Genomic DNA, 10,045 nt, shown 5'->3' with positions numbered 1-10,045 from the left:
CTATTCATCCAGAGAGGCAACATCGATCGGCTTCAGTTAGCAGCAATAGCGAAGGAATCGCTCAATCGGGTTCAGTTAACAGCCATCGATCGTTCGCTCGGGTTCAGTAACGCGTAGCCTGCAGTGCAATCGCTCGGGTTCAGTTAGAGCCGAATGCCTCGCTCGGGTTCAGTTAGAGCCAATGCCTCGCATACACGCACGTATGTGTACGAGAGAAACGCGCATCGCTTGGCCCCCGACCACCCACCGTAACCGGGAACTCCCCAAAATTTTCCTCGCCCTCGCTTTTACCATGGTTTTTTCCATCATGGACGGCCCAAAGAATGTCATGCAGCTGCGTCTCCGGCCCGCCGAGGACGAAAAGCCCATTTTCTGTAATGAGTTTTTGTCATAGAAGTAGGAGCCCACCACATCTATGATGATACCGGGTTTTGTCACAATTATCTTCGTAGAAGTGTCATATGTATGACGGAATTTTTTTTCGTTCGGCCCAAAATGTCACAGATGTGTCTTTTTTTGTAGTGTGACTATTCTAACCTCGAGGAGTCAAAGGCAGATGGCATGTCCTATTCACCCATCAAGGTGCCTATTCTAGTTTGGCAAGGTTTTATTGATTGCGCGTATCTTGCATATGTTGTCTTGCATTTCTTCTACTATGTTGCACTGCCATCAGCTTAGTTTACTCATCGTATATGTCGAGATGTGCTACGTCTTGAGCTTGTGTTGGATTTCCTTGAAGAGGAAAGGGTGATGTAGCAATAGTTGTGTAAGTATTTCCCTTAGTTTTTGAGAACCAAGGTATCAATCCAGTAGGAGGCTCCTCACAAGTCTCACGCACCTACACAAACAAACAAGAACTCGCAACCAACGCAATAAAGTGGTTGTCAATCCCTTCACGGCCACTTGCGAAAGTGAGATCTGATAGAGATAATATGATAAAATAAATATATTTCTGGTATTTTATAATATAGATTGGAAAAGTAAAGATGCAAATAAAAGTAGATTGAAAGCTTATATGATAAGAGATAGACCCGGGGGACATAGGTTTCACTAGTGGCTTCTCTCAAGATAGCATAAGTATTACGGTGGGTGAACGAATTACTGTCGAGCAATTGATAGAAAAGCGAATAATTATGAGATTATCTAGGCATGATCATGTATATAGGCATCACGTCGGTGACAAGTAGACCGACTTCTGCCTGCATCTACTACTATTACTCCACACATCGACCGCTATCCAACATGCATCTAGAGTATTAAATTCATAAAGAATAGAGTAACGCATTAAGAAAGATGACATGATGTAGAGGGATAAACTCATGCAATATGATATAAACCCCATCTTTTTATCCTCGATGACAACAATACAATATGTGCCTTGCTGCCCCTGCTGTCACTGGGAAAGGACACCGCAAGATTGAACCCAAAGCTAAGCACTTCTCCCATTGCAAGAAAGATCAATCTAGTAGGTCAAACAAAACTGATAATTCAAAGAGACTTGCAAAGAAAACTTAATCACACATAAAAGAACTCAGAGGATATTCAAATATTTCTCATAGATAAACTTGATCATAAACCCACAATTCATCGGATCTCGACAAACACACCGCAAAAGAGTTACATCGAATAGATCTCCAAGAAGGTCAAGGAGAACTTTGTATTGATTCAAAGAGAGAGAAGAAGCCATCTAGCTAATAACTATGGACCCGAAGGTCTGTGGTAAACTACTCACAAATCATCGGAGAGGCCTTGGAGATGATGTAGAGGCCCTCCGTGATCGATTCCCCCTCTGGCGGAGCGCCGGCGAACGCTCAAAGATGGGATCTCACGAATACAAAAGGTTACGGTGGTGGAAATAGTTTTTTGTGGTCGCTTCTGATGTTTTTGGGGTACATGGGTATATGTAGGAGGAAGAAGTAGGTCAGTGAACGCTCGAGGGGCCCACGAGGGTGGGGGCGCACCGGGCATCCTCGTGGCCGCCTCGCTTGTTTCTTGACTTCCACTCCAAGTCCTCTGGATGGCGTTTGTTCCAAAAAGAGCGCTCCCAAAGGTTTCATTGTGTTTGGACTCCGTTTGATATTCCTTTTCTTCGAAACACTGAAATAGGCAAAAAAAAACAGCAATTTGGGTTGGGCCTCCGGTTAGTAGGTTATTCCCAAAAATGATATAAAAGTGTAAAGTAAAGCCCATAAACATCCAAAACGGGTAATATAATAGCATGGAACAATCAAAAATTATAGATACATTGGAGACGTATCAAGAGGGTGATTGCCGAACCTGAAGGAGCACCAGCAAAGTCCTTGAAAAACGTGGTGGTGCCGGAGAAATCCGATAGCACCCCACTTCTATTGGTTGTACAACCACTAACACAAGACGTAGGACCGACTCTAGCGGACTGTACCCATACTTCACTGGCCACACCACTAGCCCCAGCACGCAGGACCTGCACTCCATCAAAAGTTATGCTGATTTCAGTTGCCATAGCACCAGCCTTACCATAGAAAAATCCCACTCCAGCAAAAAGTATAGCAAGTCCATCGGACCAAGACCTATCCCAACTGCAGACAAGGACAATTCCTGCAGATTGGAACCCCATTCCAGTTATTCCCAGTTTAAAAGATAATGCTTTCAATGTTGTTAGGGACTACGTGCATGTATTCCCATCATGGGAAGATTATAGTGAAGACAAACACCATTTTCACATCTTCCTGTCCCACTTACGTGTAAGTGCTATTATTCATGGTGATTATTTTCCTGTTTTCTGCAGATTGAACACATCAATGATTTACATTACATTGTTGTAAGTAGGTGAGGTTCAATCTGGATAGTCATGACGAGCAAAGCTTGCTTGCGCTTTTCAAGGAAGCATTGCAGCAGTATCGATGTTACCTGAGGAAATCACACTTTGATGGCAAGTCTATAAATGAATTTCTGGTGAAGTCTCCTATGCTAAATTTAGAAGACATTCAATGGAAAAACCTTGTTATGCACTGGTCTCATTCCCAGGATGAGGTACTGTCCATGATATCGCATGACAATTTGAACTTCTACTTTTCCGCATGTGCCTGATGAATCTTTTTTGTAGGAAATCTGCTCGAAGAAGAATTCTGGTTTGAAAAGAACGATAGGATATCACAAATATGTTGCCCGATGCTTTTGTCTTGTTAGTACCTGTTGTCCTGTATCACTGTACTTGCATACATACCTGGTTCATTATGTGATAGCAGTATGCATGATAGCTTGCTTATCAATTGTTCGCTCCAAATTATCTGATCTGTATGAATGGTTACATTAGTGTAGAATATATCCAATGCCAATGAAATTTTTTAGCTCTGCATTGTTCTTGTAAGTACCTACTATCCTTTATTAGCGTACTTATATTGACAGGTAGTTGTTCATGTACCATCACTCTGCACCTTATTTTCCTTTGCCCTCCATTTTCTACACATTAGATCTATATTTACTCTTACCATAAGGTTGGATAACACCGATGGTACTTAAGAAGTTTAGCTCTGCATTGCTCTTGGCTGTACCTTTTGCCTGTATCACTGTACTTACATTTATAGATACTTGGTTATGTAGCATCACTCTTCATCTTATCTTAAATATTCTCCATTTTTCTTATATTATCACATCTATATTTACTCTTAACAAAATGTAGAATAAAGACAATGCTTATGAAGAAGATTCTGTGGTAAACTTCTTGAATTGCCCCCCCCCCATCAGCATGGACAAGGGCTTTATAGAGCCTGTCTTCACCAATAATGTAAGTTTGTCCTTCTCAAGCCTTCAAACTTTGTTGTGTATATTTGGTTAGGCATGACTGCAACAGCTGTTTATTTTTGGTGTTTGCATCAAATTGCATGTTTAAAGTTTATTATGTAGTTCATAAATAAAAGGTTTTCCTTCTCAATTTAAGTTTTCAATTGTACAACCAAGTTCCTTCTTCATACCATGTAAATTAAACTATACAGAGCAAGTGGTCTTCTTTTGCACTGCATGTATGCTTCTGTTCTTGATCTGTAATCCAGTGGTGTGGTGAACCTACCCACTACAGCACAATGTCATATTCTGCAATGTCTTAACTATGAACAATGTCATACCATTCTACTATTATTTAAAGCGTCTCTTTATTTGCCAATTTGAAATGGGATAAATTGACAGCACACTAACCATTGATACTTATGAGTTCTTGATCTGTAATCCAGTGGTGTCGTGAAGCTGCCAACTCCTTCACAATGTCATTTCCTGCCATGTCTTGACCAGGAAAATACCATATTGTGTTAATGCAATTTTAAATTGTGTCACTTTATTCGTCAGCAAGAAATGTGATGAATTGTCAGCACTGATACTTTTATGTGCAAAACCTGTCATCTGTCTGCTTGTTTATCTTTCAGAGTGAGGAGGATATAAATGTTAAACAAGCGCAGTCTCATAAGCTTGCTCAGCTCCTTGCGCTACAGCTCCCCAGCAGGGCTAACCTTTCTTGAACTCTATTGAAATGTTATTGGTTTTGTATATTATTTTGTCAGCGTGTTCATTTGCACTGGTGGTGATCTTTGATGCCCAGTGTATGTAATCTGCTATCTGCTTGTGCTTTATTGTCATAGTGGTGAACTTTGATTCCTAGTGGATGTAATATGCCGTAATTTCTTTATTGTATAGTCTAGGTTTTTTCTTATTCATGATGCTGCAATTATTTTACTATATATATATATATCATGTCTTTCTAGTAAACCGACCAAACCATAAAATTACAGTGCATAATTGGGCCGTCATGCAATCACGATGTATGATCCGCATCATGGGCCCCATCATTTTGGTCCGTTAAATGGCCTAAATGTAAACTGGCCCACTAGTAGATTCGGGCCTTTAATAGGCCGAGTAAACCGCCAGCACTCTTTTCGCAAGAAAACTCAATGGGCTTTTAGGAGGCTGAAAAGTAGGTTGGGCCTGAAACATGCCGAACAGCTCATGGGCTGGCAGCAACCCTAAATGGACCTTGCCCATGATTGTGCCAACCAAATCACGGGTTTTTAACAGGCCAAAATTGTCTCGGTCCTTGTTTGGCCCAATCAGATTATCAGCTGCGAGCAGGCCGGATGCAAACCGGGTCGTAGTTAGGCCCAACTATATGGCAGGCTTTTAACAGGCCGAAATTAATATAGGGACAAAATGTTAAACGAGCCTTTTAACATGCCAAAACTAATATCAAGCCAAATTACTAAATGGGCATTTAGCAAGTGGGCCCAAAAGTATAGTGTCCAGTTGACGGGCCGAATCTGATATGGGCCATAATTTAGCCCAAAGCCTCTTAAAGGACTAGACCTGGTTTGCGCGTAATTTGGCCTAGAACGTTGTAGGCTTTTAACGGGACGGATCTCATATGGGCCATTATTAGGCCCGGAATGTGGCAGACCATTAATGGACCAGATCAAATATGGCCCGGCATTTGGCCCAAAACATGGCAGCCAATTAATGGGCCGGCCAACTAGGGTCCTCAAAATCTTGTGGGCCTTCAGCTGGGCGGGCCCATTATGGTCGGCGAAATATCGTGGGCCTTTAGCTGGGCCAGCCCATTATGGTCCACAAAAATCTTGTGGGCCTTTACCTGGGCTGCCCCATTATGGCCCGCGGAATCTTGTGGGTCTTTAGCTGGGACGACCCATTATGGCCCGCAAAATCTTGTGGGCCTTTAGCTGGACCAGCCCATTATGGTCCACAAAATCTCTTGGTCCTTTAGCTGGGCTGGCCCATTATGGTCCGCAAAATCTTGTGGGCCTTTAGTTGGGACGGCCCTGTATGGGCCACTTTTGGGCCAGTCCACGTGTCAACATATCATAGGTGCATCTCTCCCATTGGATGACTGACACCTGTGCCAATGTGGAGCTGGCACGTGTTTCCTCTGAGCTTGTGTTTTTAGTGAAGCTTACCTTCCACGGCATGCCTCGACATGCTTGGAACAACGAGTCCATGAACGAGCCTATCAACGACCTTGGAGGTGAGCTCGTAAGTATGTTTGTTCCTCCAGACAGCTGGGCTTTGACGGTTATGGCATGGATGAAGAAGCCGTCCACCATATCGAAGGTGATTTGTGTTGAGATACCGGTGCAGGAACCGGGGTTGTACTATTCGTCACCACCAAGGCCGCCGCGGAACATGTTAGGGATGTACCTGTATCGAGTGTTCGTGCATGTCAAAGAAGTGGTCAATCCATCAATCGGAGTCCTGCCGCCACCGTTGGTGCCAGGGTCCGTCGACGACGTCCATTACAGGAGTCAACGTCAGACTTTCCCCTGTTGCTTGGAACGATGGATGGCACAGGGCCTACTCCATCGCGCGGCGGAGGCCACTGCTTCTTTGGGAGAAGAGGTAGGGCTGGCTGCCTGGATGTGCTCTAATTTGAGGTAACAACTGAATCTTGTCAGATACTAGTTAAATCCGAGCTATGGGTGTGAAGCACTGATATGTCAGTACATTTGATTGTGACATGTTCTAATTTTGTACCTGAACTTTTTTTAGAAAGGGATGTACGTCAGCTTAATGTGCTGGCAGAACTTATTGTGGTGTCCGTCTGTTTTCTTTGCACAGCATTCAAGATATTTTCCCGTCATTGATAAAGACGATGAACCGTTATGTACGACTTCGTTAGTTTCAACATAGCCCTACTCGTAGCCATCCACTGCTTCCATCCTGATTGAGCCACCTGCGTGAAATTTTTGTATGCAAGTTTAGTGTGCTATGATGTTCTATATGATTGTTTTAACTATATAAGTTTTTACTGAGCATCAGCAATGCATATGGCTAAAAGATGTATTTACGAGCATCGACCGATGTGTCTCACTCTCTATCTCTCTCTCACACACACACGCACACACACATGCACACATGCACAAGTGGGACCCGTTGAATTATTTATTTGCTCGTGACAGCTTTTAATTAGGTTCCACTGTAATCTAACTTTTTTCTTAAGTTATTAATTGAGCTCAGCGACTTCAAAGAGTTGTACAGAAGCCTTGTTTGGGCCTTTCCGGCGTCGCTGACTGTGGGCTGAGTAGCCATGTTAGGTTATACTGTACTACACAGGCCTTTTTTTTCAACATCAGCAATGCAACTGGGCCGACAGTTGTACACAATATCCGGGTCAACTTGTTATTCTCCGCCCTGCTGGGCTGCAAACTTTCCTAGGAGGTATGCATTAGGCTTAACAAGAAAATGGACTTTAAGAAATAATAAATGGGATGTAATTATAATAACTAGGCAATAACTATGCACAGAATGCGTAATTAGTTTGAAAAATATATTATTTTTAGAATTTGAAAATTTTAATTTCATTACTTGTTGCGCGCTCAATATTTCGTTGGATTTTAACGTAATACAACTTTATTTTGAAATTATATTTAACCTGACTATAAATTTCGGATAGAAATATTTCAGATCCCATAAAAATGTGGGAATTTTTTTTTCCATTCTGAGCGGTTGTTTGAAATTATTAATTGTTGTCCTAGCTAGAAGTTGGGTTGTACTTTTAACAAACTGTAAATGGGTTGTAGTAAATTCCATTATAATTAAAAATGGGTTGTATATTCTTACAAATCGCAAATGGGCTATATGTTCTCTGCCAAATCTGAGCTGTGGGCCTACTAAGTTGACGCGTACCAAGGGCTTTGTCAACTTAGCCAATATAAATGATTCTAGTTGTAGTGATCGTATGATGTCCATCCAACGGCCGTAGTGCTTCTTCAACCTCTGGTCTTCTTGCTCCAGCCGCCCAAAGCAGCACTGGTCGTGTCGCGTGCTCCTGCCTCCCGTGGCCGGTTGTGATGCCGCGGAGGCCTCACCGCCCCGTACTACTCCCACCGCTGGCCAGGCCATCCCTCTACACACCCACACCCCCTATTATTCTGCGGTGACGGCAGCCTCAGACCGCACCCGAACCAGTGAACCCTCATACTCCTCTCCGCGCGGGCTTCCACTGCCGCGTCTTCCCCGGCTCTGCGTCGTCCCCTTCCTAGGCCTCGTCGTCGTCCACTGCCATGGTGCTCTCGGCGCGACGTGGTCAATGTGGTCAACAACCGACTTCCATCGGAAGAGTACTGTACGTGGAGAGCCTGACAGCTGGGTCCAGGCGGCCACAAGGAAGTGCATCCTTATTACACGCAAAATAATTTATTCCTCCACCTGACAGCAGGGACCCATCGGACGGGCCACCTTATGTTACAAAAAAACGTTTCCCCCCTGACGGCTGGAACCCATCGGACAGGCCACCGTATTTCGCAAAAAAAACGTTCCCCCCGCTGTCACCTCGGACCCACCGGAAGTGCCTCCTTATTACGCACAAAAAATGAATACTCCCCCTGCTAGCTGGGACCCACCTTGGTGGGAGGCTGACTTGTGGGCCTACTAAGTTGACGGGGACGGAGGGCTTTGTCAACTTAGTCAATATGAACGATTCTAGCTCCAGTGATTGTACGATCTCCATCCAACGGCCATAGTGCTTCTTCAACCTCTGGTCTTCTTGCTCCAGCTGCCCAAAGCAGTGCCGGTCGTGCTGCATGCTCCTGCCGCCCGTGGCCGGCTGTGATGCCGCGGAGGCCTCACCGCCCGCTACCACTCCCACCGCTGGCCAGGCCATCCCTCTACTCACCCACACCTCCTATTATTCTGCGATGACGGCAGCCTCACGCCGCAGCCGAACGAGTGAACCCTCATAATCTTCTCCATGTGGGCATCCACCGCCGCGTCTTCCCCGGCTCCGCGTCGTCCCCTTCCTAGCATCACCGTCATCCACCGCCCTGGTTCTCTCAGCGCGGTGTGGTCAACGTAGTCAAGAAACGACTTCCATCGGACGTGGACTCTACGTGGAGAGGCTGACAGCTGGGTCCACGACCGCAGCAAGGAAGTGCCTCCTTATTACGCGGAAAATAATGATACCTCCACCTGACAGCAGGGACCCACCGGACGGGCCACTGTATTTCATGAAAAAAACTTTTCCCCCTGACTGCTGGGACCCACCAGCTACATCTTCGCATGCAAGGAAGTGCGTCCGAAAAAAATGATTCGCCCCCCTGATTGCGCGAACATGTACGTACATATTGGTGGATGTGGAGGCACGCACGTGTCATAGTAGAGGCGCACATGTGTCGTAGTAGAGGCGCGTATGTGTCGTAGCAGAGGCGTGCACGTAGCATGTACATGTACATACAACGGCCAGTGTGCAAGAAAGAAAATATGGCCACGTATGTGTACATACGGGCGGGGTCTCGAATGCCTACTCGCGCATACGTACGGCCAGGGCTCGTGTACATGGCTGGGTCGGAAGGGAGAAACAGCGTCGTCGTCGTGTTCATGGGGAGCCAACCGGCTGGGTCGGAATGGAATGCATCGTCGTGTTCAACGGGAGGGCTTGGACGGAACAGGTGATGGAAACGAGGCCTGGCATACCGCAGAACGGTGGAAACGGCCTTGTGTTCTACCGGCCACGTTCGAAACGGGATCCTGTTCATCGGGAGGGGGCTGGCGTACTGCAAAACAGAGGAAATGGACCTCCTATGGTCAAAACAGCGGTCCTGTTGATCGGGAGGGGTGTGGCGTACCGCAAAACGGACGAAACGGACTTGTGTTGGAGCGCTACGGTCGAAACAAGGCTCCTGTTCATCGGGAGGGGTGTGGCGTACCGCAAAATGGGACACAACGGGATACTGTTCATCTCCACCGTTGACCTCCTCCAGCCTCCACAGGGTACTGTTCATCCACCGTCGACCTCCTCCAGCCTCCACGGGCTCCTGTTCATCCAGCCTCCACCGCGCGCTACTCCACCGGCTACTGTTCAACCACCCCTCCACGGGCTCCTGTTCAACCACCCCTTCATGGGCTACTGTTCATCCACCCCTCCACCATCTACTGTTCATTCGGCCCTCCACGGGGTCGTCCTGTTCATCCAGCCCTCCACGGGGTCCTGTTCATCCACCCCAACCGGCTCGATCGATCGGGGTCCTGTTCATCTAGAGGCAACGCCACGGGGTCCTATCCATCCACCCCCACC

Source organism: Triticum dicoccoides, chromosome 3B (assembly GCF_002162155.2).
Source record: "Triticum dicoccoides isolate Atlit2015 ecotype Zavitan chromosome 3B, WEW_v2.0, whole genome shotgun sequence".
Taxonomy (NCBI): Eukaryota; Viridiplantae; Streptophyta; class Magnoliopsida; order Poales; family Poaceae; genus Triticum; species Triticum dicoccoides.
This window is presented reverse-complemented; position numbering follows the sequence as displayed.